The following is a 22,429-nucleotide window of genomic DNA, read 5'->3' as shown; positions in this document are numbered from 1 at the left end:
GCTGGAAATTAGAATGATTGCTTTATATTTACATCTTAGGACAATATGCAAGCAGATATTTGCAATCTATACAGTTATAGACAGTAATACACAAGTTAAAAAGGTAATACAGAAACACAACACCCTTCCTAGAAACCAGAGTCCCCAGGAGGGGCTCCCAACCACCCTTCCACCTCCTTTCCACCCCTCTACCTTATCCCAGACTTTGCCTTATGTTCAAGGTGAGTTTAGAGAATCAGCCAAGGGGTGTAGGAAGCTGATGGATTAGTCACACAGCAGGTTACAGAGAGAAGGGAGGCAGCCAGAGTCAGAGAGCAACTTTGTTAGCTATGTTTGTGTCTTGTGTTTATACATCTCAGCAAACCTATGAGTGCAGTAGGCATCACCGTTGTTTCCTTTTCACAGCCTATAAACTAATTGACTTCACTAAAATATCCCAGCTAGCTTCAAACAAGCACACCTGTCCAGCCTGGCCTTGAAGACCTTCAGGCATGAGGCTTCCACCGCCTCCCTGAGCAGCCTGTTCCAGTGTCTCACCACCCTTATGCCGAAGAACTTCTTCCTAACATCCGATCTGAATCTACCCACTTACTGCTCCATTTTCCTCTAGTCCTATCACTACCCAACATCCTAAAAAGTCCCTATCCCTCCCCCCAGCTTAGCTACCAAAGTAAGAAATGCTTCCTTAAAAGGTCAAATCATTGATAGCCTAAAAGTTACGAGTCATAAAGTTGCCAGAAAATGTCTGATAGCAGCACATGGGTCAACGACCTGGTGCTGCTTCAGAACAAAGGAACAAAGTACAAAGCATATTGCATGAATCTTACTTTAGCTCCATTTGTATTTATTTTTCTTAGCTCTGTGCTGAAATTACACTTTTCTCATCTCTTAACAATGATTGAGTTTTCATGCAGGCAATGATCTGTTTGTATGATTTGTGCTGCCTGAGCAAGCCAGCTGCTGCCCACTGTGCTAACTCTTTACTTTGGGCAAAGCGAGGTAGCATGCGTCAGAGTTAGGCAGGGTGAGCTCAACTGAAATTTATTTGAAATGCAATTTAAAAGGAAAAAAGAAAAACAGAGTTTCTTTTCAGTCTGAGTTACTTTTTTTTGCTTGTTTTGTTTATTATCTGTATAGATCACTTGTTTTCAGAGTGGTGTTTTACTTTTTTCCTGAATCGTGCTCAGGTTTTATTCCCAGAAAATTCACATTCTTCACACCCAGTCCAGAGCTGCTTACAAAATAACTGCTTGTCAGTATTCTTTTCAGAGACTCACAGGGTAACAGAACAAAAGCCTTTATCCCTTAGTCTAGATGCTTAAACACTGACAAGATAAATTACAGCTACATTAAATTCATGATTCAGTAATTTAAAAAAAAAAAAGAGAAGATTCAGAGGAAAGGCTCAGAAGAATGGATGAATTATAAATAAAACTGCATTAAACTTAACTATTAAGTGCAAGAGCAATGAATCATAATGCAACCATGTATAAAAGCACAAGCTTTCTGTGGGGAGGCAGTAGCTATTATGCCCAGCAGCATTCTCTGTAACATCTCCCACTCAGTTACTGTCAGCATCAATTAGTCCATTATCATGGAAACTTCTGAAATTATCTAAGGTTAAAGAGAAATTGGAAACTCAAATCTTGCTGGTTTAGCCTTTTTTTCCTGATGTGAGTAATTGGAAAGCATTGGTAACTTGCAGATCTCTTTTATACAGAGGCAGATGAATGTACATGTTGGTAAAAATACCTTAGAAGTGCAAGAAAATTGTAGATCACTTCATTTTTTTTTCATGATGTCGTTTACCATCCAGTTAGAAGTGTCTCATAAGGAAGTTATTAGGGATTATCTGATCTGGCATACAGTGATGTCTTCAGGGATCCCTTGTGGTATCTGCATACTGAAATGAAAAGAGAAAGCACTTTCCATTTCTTTTCATTTAAAGTGTTGAGTTGATCTGATTCTCTTTTGCAATTACTCGGCACTTCTGTGGTGTGCTGTGTGCCCAAACGTGGGAGAACTGCTGAGAAATACTTGCATGTTATATTACATAAGTATGTATGTGTAAATACCTAAGTGTATTTATATTCCTGATATAGTCTCTTATTGGCTACAGGCTGGAAATTGAATCCTGCCATCAGTGGTGCTCCTGCCAACTCCTGAAAATAGGCCTCTTTGAATTCCTGACTCCAATTTCACTTTGTTGATTTAATATTTTTAGAAGAGAAAACAAGCCCAAATCAGCAGAGAAATAGTTGGCTGAAAACATGAGTTGCACAAGATACATGTTCTTGGCACCTCAGGGAAAACACACTCTCTCTGGAGGAATTATCCACCCCACTCCTGTGTTTAATTTTGGCCACCTCACTCCTGAAAATAAGTTTGTTGCACAGGTACTCTCTGTTCCCTGGTTATCCATGTGTTAAAGGAACCTTATTTTTTTTCATATACTGATGCATTTATAAGTTGGACTCTGCTTTGCATCAAATGGGCAGCACATTGTCTTGCACCTTTCCTGAGTGTACATCAAAAAGACTTGGGGCTGAAAAGGCAAGTGTGTATGAAAAATGCACATGAAAATCAGAAACAGGACTTCAGAGAAAATAAATGATAGCCATGACAAAAACGTCACAACATGAAACAGATGTGTGATAGAAACACATGATCATATGCATGAACCTTGTAACTTGAATGTATACATGTATGTGAGTCTTAGGGAAGATGAAGAGAGGGATTAAATGCTTAAGTTCTCCACGTGCCTCACTGTGATGAACTTGTGTGGAGGTACTCTGGAGCTGTATTCCTTTATTTATTGATTTGAGCATGATCCAAAAGCAAGTGAGACTGCTTTTAAAATAGAACTGAAGAAAAATAGGAAAGTGACTATACAGTGTAATTGTTGTATAGGAGCCAAAATCTGTGACATGGGAAATCTCTTCTGTGTCTCTGTTTCCACGGGTATTATAGACCAGTAATGCCATGTATAATCTTCACTGAGATAAGGAGTTGGATTTGCAGTCCCTTAATTAAATATTTGACTGCAGCAAAACAGTGAGTGCCTTCAGCCTTCAGTTGCCCTTTTGGGTTGAGTTCAGTTTCACACAACCTTAGAGGTTGGAAGGGACCTCCAGAGATCGTTGGGTCCAACTCCCCAAGATCCAGGATCTGGATCTCTTAGGATAGTTTGTACTAGGTGCATCCAGGTGGGTTTAGAAAATCTCCAGAGGAGACTCTTCTGGGCAGCCTCTTCCAGTGCTATGTCCCCCTCACTGTAAGGAAGTTTCTCCTCATATTCAGCTGAAACCATTTCTGTTCCAGTTTGTAGCTGTTGCTCCTTGGCTTACTGCAGCTGACCACCAAAAAAAGCTTGGCCCCAGGCACTTGACACCACCCCTCAGATACTTGTATACATTGATCAGATCTCCTCTCAGTCTTCTCTTCTGTAGACTAAACAGCCCCAGGGCTCTCAGTCTCTCTTTGTAGGGGAGATGCTCAAGTGCCCCACTTATCCTCCTGGCTCTCTGTTGGACTCTCTCCAGCAGGTCCCTGTCTCTCCTGAACTGGGGGCCCCAGACCTGGACACAGTATTCCAGCTGTGGTCTCACTGGGGCAGAGTAGAGGGGCAGAAGAACCTCCCTAACCCTGCTGGACATGCTTATTCTGATGCAGCCCAGGATACCATTGGCTCTCTTGGCCAACAGTAGCTTTTTGTGTGTAGGATTATTCTTCACAGTATCACACAGTATCACCAAGGTTGGAAGAGACCTCACAGATCATCAAGTCCAACCCTTTACCACAGAGCTCAAGGCCAGACCATGGCACCAAGTGCCACGTCCAATCCTCCCTTGAACAGCCCCAGGGACGGCGACTCCACCACCTCCCCGGGCAGCCCATTCCAGTGTCCAATGACTCTCTCAGTGAAGAACTTTCTCCTCACCTCCAGCCTAAATTTCCCCTGGCGCAGCCTGAGGCTGTGTCCTCTCGTTCTGGTGCTGGCCACCTGAGAGAAGAGAGCAACCTCCTCCTGGCCACAACCACCCCTCAGGTAGTTGTAGACAGCAATAAGGTCTCCCCTGAGCCTCCTCTTCTCCAGGCTAACCAATCCCAGCTCCCTCAGCCTCTCCTCATAGGGCTGTGCTCGAGGCCTCTCCCCAGCCTCGTCACCCTTCTCTGGACACTCTCAAGCATCTCAATGTCCCTCCTAAACTGGGGGGCCCAGAACTGAACACAGGACTCAAGGTGTGGTCTGACCAGTGCAGAGTACAGGGGCAGAATGACCTCCCTGCTCCTGCTGACCACACCATTCCTGATGCAGGCCAGGATGCCACTGGCTCTCTTGGCCACCTGGGCACACTGCTGGCTCATGTTCAGGTGGGTATCAATCAGCACCCCCAGATCCCTCTCTGTCTGGCTGCTCTCCAGCCACTCTGACCCCAGCCTGTATCTCTGCATGGGGTTGTTGTAGCCAAAGTGCAGCACCCTGCACTTGGAGCTATTGAACCCCATCCCGAAACATTTGAACGGGCGAAGAAAAGGGAAATGGAAATCAACAAGAAACATTTCTTCTTTAAATATTTTATCAAGTTTGGAAAACTACTATTTGAAAGTATTGTGTATTGGATTAGAACCCAAGACAATTTATTTGGCGCCCAGCGTGGTGCTCGAACCCATGACCCTGAGATTAAGAGTCTCATGCTCTACCTCAGTCTTGGGTTCTAATCCAAATTCCCAGGAACTCTAATAAATTTGATAGACCCAGTATTAATTTATAGAGTGCCCTCCCCTCTTCCCCCTCCTTTTCCCAAGGATAGGGATTAGATATAGGGAGAGAGATAAGCACGCCCAAATAAATCAATCTCACTTGGTTTGGAAGTTAAAAGGAAGAGTTTAACAATAACTTAGAAAGGTATTGGAGGTAGGGAAATTTACAAAGGATAGGGAAGGGAAAATAGCAAAATACAGAAGGTGTAAATACAACCCAAGTTGTGTGATGGTGGCTTTGTCTGCCTCGTGGCTGCCACGTGGTAAGCTGGTATGCAGGCAGAGATGTGTAGAGTGAAGTGTGTGGTGAGAGAGAGAAAGGAACAGGAAGCCCCCCCTCCTTTATAGGACAGGAAGTGGGGGGGAATGGGCTAACCATCACCTGGTGGTGTGACCCACCCCCGGGGTGGGGGTCAAGACCCCTAGGGTCAGGTTCAGGGTTACTCCCCCTGGAGTATTAACCCTATACACTGACCCTGGACCTGTGCATACAGAGGTGTAGGCTTTAGGCATTGCTCTGCATAGCCATGCAGCATTCAGACTCATTGGCTCTGCAAAAAGAGATGAGTAAGTGCATTTAAAGAATGCAAAGCCTAGAATATATAACTTCAAAAGTGTGGAGAGAGGGAATACGTTTTGCTACATGATTTTGCATGCTGATGTAGAGTTGTATTTTCACAGAATCACAGAATTATCAGGGTTGGAAGGGACCTTAAGGATCATTTGGTTACAGTCCCAGTGCTGTGGGCAGGGACACTTCACACATTGGCTCAGGTTGCCCAGAGCCACATCCAGCTTGACCTTAAAAACATCCAGGGATGGGGCTTCTACCAGCTCCCTGGGCAACCTGTTCCAGTGTCTCACAACCCTTATGGCAAGGAACTTCTTCCTAACATCTGATATAAATCTACTCTCCTCTTGGAGAGGCCTGCTTGGATCCATTCCCCCTAATCTTACCACTGCCTTGGAATACATCCTCCTAGATGCCCTGAGGATCTTAAATTCTAGTGCATCGTGGTCACTGCAGCCGAGGTTGTCCCTGGGCCTCAGTCACCAGCCCTTCCCTGTTAGTGAGAAGAAGGGCCAGCATAACAGCTTTTCGTGTTGGTTCCTCCACCATTTGGAGGAGAAGGTTGCCATCTCTGTGTTCCAGGAGCATGCTGGATTGCTGCTGCCTTGCTGTGCTGTCCCTCCAGCAGATAGCAGGGTGATTGAAATCCCCCCACAAGGACCAAGGCCTATGGACACAAAGCCACTTCTGTCTGCTAATGTAGGGCCTCATCTGCTTGGTTCTGCTGGTCAGGTGGCCTGTAACAGACCCCTGCTGTAACATCACTTTGGCTTTAATCTTAACTCAGGTGCTCTCATCCTTCCCCAGGTGGAGCTCCTCCAATTCCAGCTGGTCACTGCTGTAGAGGGTAACACCTCCTCCCCTCCTCCTCTGTCTGTCCTTCCTAAGGAGCTTGGACTCATCTATCTCTTTCCAGTCATGGGAATCATCCCACCAGCTTTCAGTAACAGCCACTGTGTCCTGGCTTTGCAGCAGCACAGTGGCCCTTAGTTCACTTTGTGTATTGCCCACGCTGCCTGCATTGGCACAGAGACACTTGAGCTGGGCTGCCTGTGCCACTCTCTGGGCTGAATCCTGCTGGATGCCCTGGGGTGTCCTGGTTCGTCATCCCTGGCTTGGCCCAGGGCAACAGGTTGAGAGCTCTTACTAGCACTGTATCCCTCTGTCCCTGCTGTGCTGCCCACCGTGTGCCACAGGCAGACATGAGATTATGAACCCCTTCCCCCTTCAAATCTAGTTTAAAGCCCTGTCAGTGAGCCCTGCCAACACTGCCCCAAATCCTTTCCCTCTCTGGGACAGGTGCAGGCTGTTTGGCAGCTCTGCAGCCCTCATGTTGAGCTGTGACTGTGAAGCCCGAAGTCCTTCCACATCAGCAGTCCTGGAGCCATGCCCTGAGCTGTTGGCTCTCCTTGTCTATTTCCTCATCCTTCACTGATGGCAGAGCGATGGAGGAGAATGCAGCCTGAGCTCCTGATCCCTGTTCCCAGTTGCCCCAAAGCCCTGAAATCTCTTTTAATTCATTATGAGCCTCTCATTGCTACACCATCGTTACTCACCTGAAAGGCCAGCAGTGGGTAATGACCTGGAGGCCTCACAAGGGTGGAAAGCTTGTCTGTGATGTCCTTTACCTGGGCACCAGGGAGTCAGCAGAGCTCCCTGTGGAGCAGGTTTGATCTGCATCTCAAGCCTGCCTCTCCCCTCAGCAGTCTCCTGCTGCAAGGACTTGTCCATTTTCCTTTTGAGGGTCAGTCTCTATGGCTGGCCTGGATCAAGCTGGACTTTCTGGCTGCCTCTCCTTGCTCACAACCAGCTCCTCCTGCAGAGCCTCATACCTGTTCTGCAGGGCCAGAGTCACCTACTATGATTCCTCCTTGGAGAAGTCCTGAGGTGTGGCGGTGAATGACAAGCCCTGGGTGTCTCACTGAATGGATCCTTGTCTCCATCTTTATTCCCCTCTACGTTTTATTCTTGTGTTGGGGAAATCTGATCCATACTGAGCTGAAACTGGAACTAGAGAGTGGTAATTGTTAGCTTTTTGGGGGAAGCAGAGTGGGGACAGAGTGGCTGGAAAGCAGCCAGGAAGAAAGAGACCTGGGGGTACTGGTAGATAGTAGGCTGAAGATGAGGCAGCAGTGTGCCCAGGTGGCCAAGAGAGCCAATGGCATCCTGGCCTGCATCAGGAACAGTGTGGCCAGCAGGACAAGGGAGGTTATTCTTCCCCTGTACTCAGCACTGGTCAGGCCACACCTTGAGTGCTGTGTCCAGTTCTGGGCTCCTCAATTCAAGAGAGATGTTGAGGTGCTGGAACATGTCCAGAGAAGGGTGACAAAGCTGGTGGGGGGCCTGGAGCACAAACCCTATGAGGAGAGGCTGAGGGAGCTGGGGGTGTTTAGCCTGGAGAAGAGGAGGCTCAGGGCAGAGCTCATTGCTGTCTACAACTACCTGAAGGGACATTGTAGCCAGGTGGGGTTGGTGTCCTCTGCCAGGCAACCAGCAACAGAACAAGGGGACACAGTCTCAAGTTGTGCCGGGGTAGGTCTAGGCTGGATGTTAGGAGGATGTTGTTGCCAGAGAGAGTGATTTCCCATTGGAATGGGCTGCCCAGGGAGGTGGTGGAACTTCCTCCTTACATGGAGCCTGTGTCCCCTTGTTCTGTTGCTGTTGCCTGGGAGAAGAGACCAACCCCACTGTTGCGGAGGGCAGGATTTGATACGTGGCCGAGTCGAGAATTTATCAAAAATAGTTATTTTTATTTTCCCAAAACCCCGCCCCCACAACTATATATACAAAGATTAATTTAGTTTAATAAACAGGTTCAGTTACATGAGAATTAATCTACAAGGATGCCATCAATAATCTGACTATATTAGAAGTCAGAAGTTGGAAAAGGACTCAGCTATTAATTAATAGCAGTTTTCTTACTAAATTAAGCTAAGCCAAATAACTCACTCAGGCTGGCTCGTGCGGTCTGTGTTCCTCCTCCAGCGGCTGCAGGAGTCGTTAAGGGTCGTTAAGGGTCGTTAGGCACACAAAGGTGTCAATAGGAAAGCAAATCCTTGGTCTCTCTGCAGTCCAGGCACAGGGGAGTGTGTGAGCTCAGGCAGGCTCGTACGTCCAGACACAGGCAAACTCCAAAGCGGGAACCCCAAAGGCAGGAAGACCCCCAATAGTTATAACCTTCGCTAGACAAAGGGCAGAGTTACCACACCTTAGGCGCGAAAGCGCACGGCCAATCCCAGCCTGGCTCCAGCGCGGGAACTCACGGGGCAGTCCCCGCCCCCTTCATGGCTGCAGGGCAGGCGAGGGGGGAGGGAAACCAGGCGGCTTTTCCCCTTTCCCCCTGAAGTCCGGGCAGGAGAGGAATTTAGGGGTACAGGACTCCAGGACACCCACCTGGCTACAACTTCCCTTCAGGTGCTTGTTCTTGTCTGCACTACTCCCTTCAGGTAGTTGTAGACAGCAAGGAGGTCCCCCCTGAGCCTCCTCTTCTGCAGGCTGCACACCCCCAGCTCCTTCAGCCTCTCCTCATAGGGTTTGTGCTCCAGGCCCCTCACCAGCTTTCTTGCCCTTCTCTGGACACCTTCCAGCACCTCAACATCTCTCTTGAATTGAGGAGCCCAGAACTGGACACAGCACTCAAGGTGTGGCCTGAGCAGTGCTGAGTACAGGGGCAGAATACCCTTCCTTGTCCTGCTGGCCACACTGTTCCTGATCCAGGCCAGGATGCCATTGGCTCTCTTGGCCACCTGGGCACACTGCTGGCTCAGCTTCAGCTTACTATCTACCAGTACCCCACGTCCCTTTCTTTCTGGCTGCTCTCAGCCAGGTGGGTGTCCTGTAGTGCTGCTTTGGGGTTGTTGTGGCCAAAGCGCAGAACCCTGCCCTTGGCCTTGTTCAATCTCATCCCATTGGCCTCTGCCCACCCATCCAGCCTGGCCAGGTCCCTCTGCAGGGCTCTGCTACCCTCCAACAGCTCCACACCTGCTCCTAGCTTGGTGTCATCTGCAAACTTACTGATGCTGGACTCAATCCCCTTGTCCAGGTCATCAATAAAGGTATTGAACAGGACTGGGCCCAGGACTGATCCTTGGGGCAGGGCACACCACTACTGCCAGCTGCCAGCTGGATGTGGCACCATTCACCACAAAGGTCGAAGTGATAGATTTTGAGTTTATTTTTTGGGTGTTTTTTTTTTTTTTTTGTTTGATTCATTTATTTGTTTACTTGTTTGTTTAATTCAGCCTATACTAAATTCCACTTTACACTGGATTTTTTCCCCCCTTATTTCTGATTCCTTCGTATCAGTTCAGTTTCATTGAAGAGTAATCTGCTATTTATAGCTTCTTCCATGTGAAGGTTATTATTAGGTACAACTGAGTAATGGGTTACATATTTTTCTCTAATAGGTTGAGGCTGTTATCTTCATTATAAAAAGATGCCCTGGATTTTGCATAGCATTTTCAGATTCCTGCTCTTTTGAAGTTTGTCAGTCTGTTAAGTGTGGATGTGAGAACTGGCTATTAACAATCCAGTAGTGCATCTTTCTTCACAGCTTATGCATGGTATTTCCCTGTTAATTTATCAAGAAATTCTCCCTTTTAAGTTGCTGGTATGTCAGCAACAGCTTCAGCTAGTGAAGGTCTGGATTTCCAGCTGCCTAGATCTCAAAATACTTTACATAAACACTGACTAAACTAGTGTTCATAACATTCCTCCAGCTCAAGGAATATATTAACTGTATAATTAACTGTAGCCAGGAATATGACATGCTTCACCCATGAAAAGCAGCCTGAAGTTCTGGATACTACAAAAGCTATCTTGTATGTCAGGTGACGTTGCTCCCTGCTTAGAAAGTATGGACTTCTTGTCTCTTTGCAGCCTTTACAATGCTGACAAAGAGGTGCATTAATTCCCGTGTTTGGCCTTGAACTGAGCTACCCCATCCACAGATATACTTGTAAGCATAATGCAGTGGGAAACATAAATTCACCTTTCATCCCTGCTGTGAGTGCCAAAACAAATACCAGTTGTTCCTCAGCTTAGTGCTGCTAAGAAAATGTTCCAGTTATTATGTCAAACAGGAAAAGGCTGCCAAATCTGTAAGAACAGAAATGTGGTTCACTCAAGTATTTGAAACATGAAGGGGAAGATTTATTGTTGGGCTCATAAAGATTTGAAGAGATGGAGAGGGGTAAAAGAAAGACTGATTCAGAACTTGAATGTGGTTGCTTGTCTAGGGTATGTTGGTAAGGCAAGTAGGAGGATTAAAGGAGTAAAACATGTTAAAAGCCTTAGCTATCTGAATAGAGGTAAAAACAAAAGTAAATAAAAGGAAATTTAGGGAGTTATTGTGAAGAGAAAAAAAACCTCTGAGAGAATTCAAGGAGAGAGCTCAGAGCTGCAAACCCACTGAGGATGTAAAACCTTACATTAGGGGAATAGAATTTGAAGGTGAAAAATTTGAACCTAAGAAGGATCATAGAATCATAGAATGTCTCAAGTTGGAAGGAGCTCCTAAGAATCATCAAGTGGCCAGCAGGACAAGGGAGGTTATTCATGCCCTGGACTCAGCACTGGTCAGGGCACACCTTGAGTGCTGTGTCCAGTTCTGGGCCCCTCAATTCAAGAGAGATGTTGAGGTGCTGGAAGGTGTCCAGAGAAGGGCAACAAAGCTGATGAGGGGCCTGGAACACAAACCCTATGAGGAGAGGGTGAGGGAGCTGGGGGTGTGCAGCCTGGAGAGGAGGAGGCTCAGGGGGGACCTCATTGCTGTCTATAACTACCTGAAGGGAGGTTGTAGCCTGATAGGGGGTGGTCTCTTCTCCCAGGCAAGCAGCAACAGAACAAGGGAACACAGTCTCAAGTTGTGCCAGGGCAGGTCTAGGCTGGATGTTAGGAGGAAGTTGTTGGCAGAGAGAGTGATTGGCATTGGAATGGGCTGCCCAGGGAGGTGGTGGAGTCACCATGCCTGGAGGTGTTCAGGAAGAGCCTGGATGAGGCCCTTAGTGCCATGGTCTGGTTGATTGGTTAGGGCTGGGTGCTAGGTTGGGCTGGATGATCTTGGAGGTCTCTTCCAACCTGGTTGATTCTATGATTCTCACTACCATCTCCTGGATCCCAGGGCAAAAAAACCAAACAGGGTCGTGCCAAGGCCAGGAAGAACTGGATGATCTTGGAGGTCTCTTCAAACCTGGTTGATTCTTTGATTCCTAAGGCCAAATCTTACGGGCACAAACAGTCCTGGAAATAGTTTGCCACAGATGCCAGAAATTGTACTAAGGACCTGTTGGTATCCCAGCATAATGGTGGGGCAGTACTTCTGAATGATCTGTTAGGACTTGTGAATCTAGGTCATGTGTCTGCTTAAAATAAGCCATCTTTCCTCAATGGCCCATGCAATCATAGAGTGCCCACAGTTTCCTGCCTTTCTCACAAAGCATGTCATTTACATCCTCCTCTTCTCCTTGTTTTTTGTTTGGTGGCAGCAACTTTCCACTTCTTTACCTAAACATACAGAGTTACAGAATCACAGTATGTTGAGGTTGGAAGGGTACCCTGGAGGTCATCTAGACCAGCTCTCCTGCTGAGTGTGGGGTTTCATTAGTGCAGTTGCCCCTGGGCTGTATCCAACTGGGTTTTGAATATCTTCAGACTTTACAACCTCTCTAAGCCACCTGTTCCACTGTTTGATCCCTTTCAGTGTAAAAGGTCACTAATGAAGACAGTAAACAGTACTGACTATTGGGCTGCTTCACTAATGACAAAGTGGACTTTGTACCTCTGCTTGAAACCCTTTGAGCCAGGCCTTTCAGCTTGTTTTCAGCCCACTTTAGCCAGTCTATAGCTCAGTAATTTATCAATTAAGTTTTTGCTTGGAACAGTATCAAAGATTTTTCTAATGCTTTTTCAGGCTGGGCCTTGGCTTAAATACTCTTTTGAAGACCTAGAGATGATTTGGCACCTTTGGGTCCATCTCATCTTCCCCAGTTTATGTTTTCTGGTAGGTTATCATGGGATGTACTGAGAAGATATGATCTGAGCTAGGGTAGTGATGTGGCTGAATCTGTTTCTTTATTTATGAGGCAAGCTAGTCCTGGATGTGCCCTATATTAACCCAGTGCTGCAGTCTTTTTTTTTACCCTGTAGGGTAGAATCATAGAATCAACCAGGTTGAAAGAGACCACCAAGATCATCCAGTCCAACCTATTCCCCAGCCCTAGCCAGTCAACCAGACCATGGCACTGAGTGCCTCAGCCAGGCTTTGCTTGAACACCTGCAGGGATGGTGACTCCACCACCTCCCTGGGCAGCCCATTCCAATGCCAATCACTCTCTCTGGCAGGAACTTCCTCCTAACATCCAGCCTATACTTCCCCCAGCACAACTTGAGACTGTGTCCCCTTGTTCTGTTGCTGGTTGCCTGGGAGAAGAGGCCAACCCCCACCTGGCTACAACATCCCTTCAGGTAGTTGGAGACAGCAATGAGGTCACCCCTGGGCCTCCTCTTCTCCAGGCTGCACACTCCCAGCTCTCTCAGCCTCTCCTCATAGGAGAGTCAAATGCATCTCTGAGAAGGCCTCATCTGCATGGCTTATTCACATAGAGCTGTGTTCCCCTCGTGCTTGTGTAGTTTCTTCTAAACTGCAATATTGCAAATAAACAGCATCACTGCATGCAGTCTTTGTGCCATCACCACATGCTACTAAGAGTGAAACAAAATGTTCCGAGTACAATTAGGTAATCAGAAGTTAGGACATTTCCCTTTTGTCACCCATGAAGTAGCTGAGAAATATTTTCTGCTGTTGAGCAGGATTTCAAAATATTTTGGAATGACTGCTGGAATATTTTCCCTGTCCTATTGTAACAGGATTCTTGGTCACATGGAGATCATTTCCACTTGCTGGTACTCTACCAAGTGGTTTGAAAGAGGAATTTGTCAGCAGTGTGGTAGCTCACTTCAGTCAACAGGTGCTTTGGACTTTGTGTCAGCCTGAGGTGTCCCTTTATTTCCAGAAAACAGTTGTGGATCCCTGGTTAGTTACTGTCTTTGAAAGTAGTTCTTTTGAAAATCATATCAACCCAGTACTCCTTAGAGACTCATAGCTAAATGGGACACACAATCAGTTAGATTCTCAGCCTGATGGATGTGAGCAGGCTTTTACTGAAAAGTCTAACACTAGAACTTGCCTGTGTGTGTCATAGGGTAGATCAGGCAAAGACAACCAGCTGTGGACTCCTTGTTACTATGTGTGAACCAGGAGAGAACACTGCTTACAAGTTTAACCTTAGCAAACTACACACAGGATGATTTACATTATCTTTGGTTGCTGTTGAGTATTATTCTTGCTTTTACATGGAAGATGTTTTCTGTTATTTTCAAACATCTGTTTAATTTTTCCCTCTATTCGGTTCTAGGATTTCCTTTTCTGGTAGTTGGGGGTTGGTGTTTGCTTTCTTTCTTTTTCCTTTTCCTTTTCCTGTGTATAAATACAGACATGACATTTAGCCTCTTACATGTTGCACTGAAGAATTCCTGAGAAGTTATCACAGAGAGTCACATTTTACTTTCACTTAACCTCTTTAAGGATCTATCCATACATTGCAATGATAGACATATAAGGGAGAAAATTCTATGGGTACAAACCAAGGCTGCTGCTGCTCTTTCTTAAGTCAGTGGTAGTACTTAGGGGAAACTCTCTTTTTAAGTATCATTTTCTTCTTGTTAAGAGTAGGGCAGTGTGGCCTTAGGCATTCAGTCTGAATGCATGCAGCGCTTCTTTAGATGTTATTTGTGCAGGTTATTTTCCTTAAAGAACCCAATACTGTAAAATCTGATTTCCTTCTCATAGCCCCACACACTAGAAACCAGATTATTGTGAATTATTCAATTAAAATGACCACCATGGCTGACTTTGAAATGCTTCAAGGAGATGACTTTGCATCCCTAGGAAGAAGTAATCTGCTATGTTCAGTTAATGTTATTTAAATATAGGAGTGCTTCTAATTCAAAACTGTTTCTGAAATGCTGCTGCCATGCCAAATATCATGGGAGTGATAATGTGCTTAGAAGTTCTGAACATAACAAATTACATACTTCTTTTCTTTTAACAGCATACCATATTCCCCAGACTTACATACTGTACTTTCAGAGGAAGAGGAATAGAATCATCATAGAATCATAGAATCAATCTTACATTCTCAGAATTACCAGTTTATAAGCTACCTATACCTGAAATGCACTTTCTGAAGTAGTAGCAGTGAGATACTACTTATCCATAAGTGATATCAGAGTTTTCTTCCAGTGAAATCAGGTGAATTAGAGTTTTCCTCCAGTCCCGACTGATTTCCACCATGGACATGCACTGAAAATGAGTCTCAGTTGCTCACCCTGACTTCTCTTTGCCATTTAAATCTGCGTTTGTGAGTTTTAATGTCAAGGTTAGTGTGGGATCCTGCAGCTGGCAACCCCCCAGCAGCATAAGGGGTTTCAAGCAGCTGCTGCTGTTTGAGTGAGAAGCCCAGGTGCTCTACTCAGGGCTGCTGTGCAGACTGCCCAGCTGGTGGCCTTGCCTGAGGTGACCTTCCCTGAGGGACAACAGTGCCAGGGCACCCGTTCGGATTTTATTATGTCACCTTCTCACCAACGCTGACTTCTCCTGTCTCTGTTTCCCCTCTTTTTTTGTGTAGGTGCTGGGATGGCTGGAAAAGGCTGCGATTTGCAGTTGAGCTGAGGGAGGCGTGAAGCATCATCCACCTGCTGCAGACATCTGAGGTAGTGTGACAACTTTTATCCTATTGTGAGTGACTGTCATGAGTGTTGGCTGAGCAGAGCAATCCTGCAGCACTCTGCAGATAGTCATTAGAGATGCCCCATGTTCCTACAGGAGGTGCTAAGAATAATATGCAATATACTGACATCCAGTTGTTCTGTTTTATTTCCCCAAATGATAGAGATATTTGACATAAGCCTGTCCTTTAATCCTGATGTAAACTGAGGACTTCAGGCCCCTTTCTAGCAATCTTGTAATAGCTAGCATTTGAGTTAAAGGGCTTGGTGACTGGTAGATTTGCTTAAGATGTTTTTTTCCTTGTCAGAGAGGAAAAAAAGCTATACTGTATTTACATGAGCCATTTCTCATTTGTAATGTTAATTAGTTTTTTTTAATGCATGCTATTGAAACAAATTGAGGGAGGGGAATCTTTGTTCTTTCAGGGAGAGTGAATTTGCTTATCAAAACACTGTAGACAGCAAGTCCTGACACTGTAATGATATCTTGTTTGAATGTATACATTGAGCCTTAATTCACATCTGGAGTGAGTTACTGAAAGTTTGATCAGATTGCAGTGAAGTATCACAGAAATGCACTGTGTTACAGTGAATTCAGACATATGATTACTCATGCTGTCCACATGTAAAGTTGCTATCTGCTGTTGAGTGGCTGCATGAGACCTTACAGCTGCATATTATATCATAGAATCATAGAATCATAGAATCAACCAGGTTGGAAGAGACCTCCAAGATCATCCAGTCCAACCTAGCACCCAGCCCTAACCAATCAACCAGACCATGGCACTAAGTGCCTCATCCAGGCTTTTCTTGAAGACCCCCAGGGACGGTGCCTCCACCACCTCCCTGGGCAGCCCATTCCAATGCCAATCACTCTCTCTGTGAAGAACTTCTTCCTAACATCCAGCCTATACCTCCCCTGGCACAACTTGAGACTGTGTCCCCTTGTTCTATTGCTGGTTGCCTGGGAGAAGAGGCCAACCCCCACCTGGCTACAATGCTCCTTCAGGTAGTTGTAGACAGTAATAAGATCACCCCTGAGCCTCCTCTTCTCCAGGCTAAACAGGCCCAGCTCCCTCAGTCTCTCCTCTTAGGGTTTGTGCTCCAGGCCCCTCACCAGCTTTGTTGCCCTTCTCTGAACATGTTCCAGCACCTCAACATCTTTCTTGAATTGAGGAGCCCAGAACTGGACACAGCACTCAAGGTGTGGCCTGACCAGTGCTGAGTACAGGGGCAGAATAACCTCCCTTGTCCTACTGGCCACACCGTTCCTGATGCAGGCCAGGATGCCATTGGCTCTCTTGGCCACCTGGGCACACTGCTGGCTCATCTTCAGCTTACTATCTATCAGTAACCCCAGGTCCCTTTCCTCCTGGCTGCTCTCCAGCCACTCTGTCCCCAGCCTATAGTGCTGCTTGGGGTTGTTGTGGCCAAAGTGCAGAACCCTGCACTTGGCCTTGTTCAATCTCATCCCATTGGCCTCTGCCCACCTATCCAGCCTGGCCAGGTCCCTCTGCAGGGCTCTCCTACCTTCCAGCAGCTCCACACCTGCTCCTAGCTTGGTGTCATCTGCAAACTTACTGTGCGTTATAGCAGTTTTATGAGACTTAGCTGGCTGTTGACATCTGAGTGTACATGGATGTAACATCATTAAATAGAAGAAGAATCCTAGAAACCTTTTGCTTTGTTTGGATAAACAGAAATAGGTAAAACTTGCTACCCTATGTCCCTATGTATAGTCTTTGTGAAACCAGGTGGTGGAACTATAGATGCATTCATTGCACTGTTTATCTCTGCTTTGAAGTCTTGTCTAAGGATATATCAACTCCACAAAGAAAGTCAGAATAGGAAGAAGTTACTTGTAAAAATGCTTGTCATGAGGGTGTATCTTTTGAGTCCTTAGGGACCTCCTCAACCAAAGCCTCCTTTGTTTTGGTTATCATGCCTTCTCATAGAGTTAAGCACACTGGTTAAACAATTTATTAAATCCTTTGCTTGTTTTATATCTTAAGCATGGCAACACAACCATATGAGGAGAGGCTGAGGGAGCTGGGCTTCTTTAGCCTAGAGAAGAGGAGGCTCAGGGGTGACCTCATTGCTGTCTACAACCACCTGAAGGGATGATGTAGTCAGGTGGGGTTGGTCTCTTCTGCCAGGCAACCAGCAACAGAAGAAGGGGACACAGTCTCAAGTTGTGCCAGGGGAAGTATAGGCTGGATGTTAGGAGGAAGTTCCTGCCAGAGAGAGTGATTGGCATTGGAATGGGCTGCCCAGGGAGGTGGTGGAGTCACCATCGCTGGAGGTGTTGAAGCAAAGCCTGGCTGAGGCACTTAGTGCCATGGTCTAGTTGACTGGCTAGGGCTGGGTGCTAGGTTGGACTGGATGATCTTGGAGGTCTCTTCCAACCTGGTTGATTCTATGATTCTATATAGAAAGCTGCTTTTGTGCTCTGTTTCATGTCTTTCTGTGCCCAGAGAGCTTGTTGATCACTAGCTAGGCTGCCCATTCCTGACTCCTGGTTAAGCAGCAGTACAAGAAACCTGCCCAGCAGTGGGGGCACACAGCTTGGGCGAGGGATCTGACCTTGCTCCTGAGCTCCACCACAGGCTCACTCAGGGGCTGTGCCATGCCATGCTCTGTAATCCCATTGTGTTTCAGTTTCCTATTTGTGAATGAATGCTGATTGTTATTAACTTTCAAAGAAACCAAAATATTCTGATCCTTAGGCAATGCTGTTACTCACACAGAACTTGTCATATAGAATCATAGAATTCACTGGGCTTAAAGGGACCTCTAAAGGTCACCTAGGCCAACACTTGTGTGATAAGCAGGGACATCTTCAACTAGATCAGGTTGCTCAGGGCCCTGTCAAGTTTAACCTTAAATGTCTCCAGGGATGAGGCCTCCACCGCCTCCCTGGGCAACCCGTTCCGTTGTTCCACCATCCTCACAGTAAAGAAATTCATCCTGATGTGCAATCTAACTCTGCCCTTCTCTAGTGCTCCTCATCCTGTTTCTACAAGCCTCTGTAAACAGTCCCTTCCCAGCTTTCCTGTAGGTCCCCTTCAGGTGCTGAAATGCTGCTGTAAGGTCTTCCTGGACCCTTTTCTCCTCCAGACTGAACAACCCCAACTCTCTCAGACTGTGTTTGTAGAAGGTGTGCTCCAGCCCTCAGTGGCCCTCCTCTGGACCCTCTCTGGCAGGTCCATGTCCTTCTTGTGCTGAGAGCCTGTCACATTTTGGGTAAGATCCCCCTGACTTAGAGCCCAGGACTTCTATTGAAACTATTTGACAAGATTTGCCTCCCTTTTCCAGTGCCCCATTAAGGATGCACTAGCACACGTTCAGAAAGAGGGATAAAACAAGTTCAGGATTGCTGTTGATAAATGCATTTAACTGAAAGATAATTAATCTCAGGATTGACAAATCCTGGGTAACATCTGACGAGGCTGGAGATGCAAACCTTTGCAGCAGCCTTGATATAGAATAGAAATGGGCGAAAGCTAAGCTACATAGTGAAGGTGCAGTTATAACCAAGAAGAGTGTCCCTGTATTGGATGGAGGGAAAGGAGCACAGCCTGTTGACTCTTTTTCTCTCCCAGCTACTGCTTCTGGCACTCACCACACTGCATCTCTGCCACCAGTCCACTCTGCACCCCTCCTGGTGCTGCTGCCAGTGCTGCTGCACACCAAGAGATATTCCTTTCATAGTGTGATGGTTTGGGTGTTCCCTGCCCCCCACACTTCAGAAATCACCCAGACTAGGCTCAGCCAGCTCTGGGAATATAAATGAAGCTATTTTTTCACAGCTAGCACAATATACAAGCAGCTATTTACAGTATATACAGTTATAGACAGAAATAGACAAGGGAAAAGGTAATACAGAAACACAACTCCCCTCCCAGAAACCTGAGTCCCCAGGAGGGGCTCTCAGCCACCCCTGCACCTTCCCCCTGCTCCTCTCAACCTTACCCCAGTCCTAAGAAAGAATGGAGGTTCAGCCAGGAGGTTAGGAAGCAAAGTTGAGTGGAAGGTGAGGTTAGGGAGCTGCAGCTCATTCAGAAGCCCAAGGCAGAGTGCCACAAAATGGCAAGAGTGTTATCTAATGTTTTCATTTCTTCTTCAGCAAGACTCTGAGTGGAGTAGACATCACCACTGTTTTCCTTTCACAGCCTATGATCTAGTTCTTCTCACCAAAACGTTCTACTCTGCTTCAAACTAGCACACATAGGTTGTATACCCTAGCCCTGGCTGTCACTGCCTCCCAGGGAATATTTAGCATGATTTAGGAGGAGAGTTGAGGCACAGTCATGTATGTTTAGCATGCACTTTGTCTGGCTCATTGGCATGCTGGGTGTTAACTTTAATATTAAAGTGGCAGTTAATTGGGCATTCCTGCCTTCAAAATCTGCTTTGAAGTTGAGTGCATTTAGTCCTTGCTTCAACATTTTTAGCCAAAGCAGGTCCACCTTACCTCCACAGGACTCCTTCCTTTGGCCATTTTGCAGGCCAGCTTCGTGGATCTTCATTTGACAAAAACATCTGCTGATGGAAAATGACCTTGGTCCCAAAGTGTACTAAATCAGCCTGCCTCCCTGTCCTGCTGTAAGTTAGGCAGTTATCCCACAGGGTCCCAAAGCTGGAAACAAGTCTCACCAGAGCAGAGAAGAGAGGCAGGATCACCTCTCTTGGTTTGCTGCCCATGCTTCTTTTGATGCAGCTAAGGATGCAGTTAGCCTTCTAGGCTGCAAGTGCACATTTTTTACTTATGTCCAACTTTCCATCCACCAGCATGCCTGGGTCCTGTTCTGCAGGTCTGCTCTCCGTCACATCATCCCTCAGCCTGTACTGACAGTGAAGGTTGTCCTGACCCAGGTTGTCCTGACTTTGCACTTGGTCTCCTTGAGCCTCGTGAGGGAGCACACTTTGAACCTTAACTGGTCTCACTTCTCCAGTTTGCCCAGGTCTCTCTGTTTGACATGCTGTCCCTCTTGCTTATCAGCTGTGTTACTGAGCTTGCAAACTTGCTGAGGGTGCACTCAATCCCACTGTCTATATTATTGATGAAGATATTACACACCACTGGTCCCAGTATGGACCCCTGAGGAACAGGACTTGTCACCCATCTCCACATGAACATTGAGCCATTGACCACTACCCTCTGGATACAACTATCTAGCTGATTCCTTGTCCATTGAACAGTCCACCCATCAAATCCATATCTCCCCAACTTGGAAAGAAGGATGTTTTGGGGCACCATGAGAACGGCCTTACGGAAGCCTCAGTAGATGACATCCATTGCCCTTCTCTTCCCCACTGCTGTAGTCACTCCATTGTAGAGAGACACAAGTGTGGCAGTACTCATCCTTGGTGAAGCCACACTGGCTGTATTGAATCACCTCCTTGTCTTTCATGTGCCTTATCAGAGTTAGTAGGAGAATCTGTTCCATGTTATTCCCAGGCACAGAGGAGAGGCTGACAGGTTGGTAGTTCCCAGGGTCCTTCTTTCTGCAATGCTTCTCTTCTTCGAGTCACCAGGGACTTCACCTGACTGCCAGGGCTTTTCAAGTGTCATGGAGAGTGGCTTGGCTACTACATCAGCTGATTCCCTCAGGACTCTGGGATGCCTCTCATCAGGTTTCCTAGACTTGTGTCTATCCTGGTTCTTCAGGTGGTCATGAGCCTTGTGTTTATTTATAGTGGAAGGGGCTTTGTCCTCCATGTCCCTGTTCTGTGGTCCTTCAGCTTGGGAATTGTGGCAGCTCATGGCTTGGACAGATTCATTCTGTGCTGGGTCAGGAACTGGCTGGATGGCAGAGCCCAGAGAGTGGTGGTGAATGATGCCACATCCAGTTGGCAGCTGGCAGTAGTGGTGTGCCCCAAGGATCAGTGCTGGGCCCAGTCCATTAGAGTCAATATCTTTATTGATGACCAGGATGAGGGGATTGAGTCCAGCATCAGTAAGTTTGCAGATGACACCAAGCTAGGAGCAGGTGTGGAGCTGCTGGAAGGTAGGAGAGCCCTGCAGAGGGACCTGGCCAGGCTGGATGGGTGGGCAGAGGCCAATGGGATGAGATTGAAGAAGGCCAAGTGCAGGCTTCTGCACTTTGGCCACAACAACCCCAAGCAGCACTACAGGCTGGGGACTGAGTGGCTAAGAGCAGCCAGGCAGAGAGGGAGCTGGGGATGCTGATAGACAGTACACTAAAGATGAGGCAGCAGTGTGCCCAGGTGGCCAAGAGAGCCAATGGCATCCTGGCCTGCATCAGGAACAGTGTGGCCAGCAGGACAAGGGAGGTTATTCTGCCCCTGTACTCGGCACTGGTCAGGCCACACCTTGAGTGCTGTGTCCAGTTCTGGGCCCCTCAATTCAAGAGAGATGTTGAGGTGCTGGAAGGTGTCCAGAGAAGGGCAAGAAAGCTGGTGTGGGGCCTGGAGCACAAATCCTATGAGGAGAGGTTGAGGGAGCTGGGCCTGTTTAGCCTGGAGAAGAGGAGGCTCAGGGGTGATCTTATTACTGTCTACAACTACCTGAAGGGGCATTGTAGCCAGGTGGGGGGTGGCCTCTTCTCCCAGGCAACCAGCAATAGAACAAGGGGACACAGTCTCAAGTTGTGCCAGGGTAGGTATAGGCTGGATATTAGGAAGAAGTTGTTGGCAGAGAGAATGATTGGCATTGGAATGGGCTGCCCAGGGAGGTGGTGGAGTCCCCATCCCTGGAGGTGTTGAAGCAAAGCCTGGCTGAGGCACCTAGTGCCATGGTCTAGTTGACTGGATAGGTCACAGTATCACACAGTATCATCAGGGTTGGAAGAGACCTCACAGATCATCAAGTCCAACCCTTTACCACAGAGCTCAAGGCCAGACCATGGCACCAAGTGCCACGTCCAATCCTGCCTTGAACAGCTCCAGGGAAGGCGACTCCACCACCTCCCCAGGCAGCCCATTCCAGTGTCCAATGACTCTCTCAGGGAAGAACTTTCTCCTCACCTCCAGACTAAATCTCCCCTGGTGTAGCTTCAGGCTGTGTCCTCTTGTTCTGGTGCTGGCCACCTGAGAGAAGAGAGTAACCTCCCCCTGGCCACAGCCACCCCTCAGGTAGTTGTAGACAGCAGTAAGGTCTCCCCTGAGCCTCCTCTTCTCCAGGCTAAACAATCTCAGCTCCCTCAGCCTCTCCTCATAGGGCTGTGCTCAAGGCCTCTCCCCAGCCTCATCGCCCTTCTCTGGACACGCTCAAGCATCTCAATGTCCCTCCTAAACTGGGGGGCCCAGAACTGAACACAGCACTCAAGGTGTGGTCTAACCAGT

General features: G+C 47.1%; 1 protein-coding gene across 2 annotated transcripts in view; it reads left to right on the top strand.

Annotated features, from left to right (window-relative positions):
• The window catches only part of GHR (growth hormone receptor), a 185,663-nt gene that overhangs the window by 45,971 nt on the left and 117,263 nt on the right, over positions 1-22,429 (top strand). For both annotated transcript variants that reach the window (XM_064140354.1, XM_064140353.1), the window contains one exon: positions 15,022-15,106. The gene's annotated coding sequence lies outside the window, so the exon portion shown is untranslated. The remainder of the gene's footprint in view (positions 1-15,021; positions 15,107-22,429) is intronic.

The sequence above is a fragment of the Pogoniulus pusillus genome, chromosome Z (genome assembly GCF_015220805.1).
Source record: "Pogoniulus pusillus isolate bPogPus1 chromosome Z, bPogPus1.pri, whole genome shotgun sequence".
Classification (NCBI taxonomy): Eukaryota; Metazoa; Chordata; class Aves; order Piciformes; family Lybiidae; genus Pogoniulus; species Pogoniulus pusillus.
This window is presented reverse-complemented; position numbering and strand designations above follow the sequence as displayed.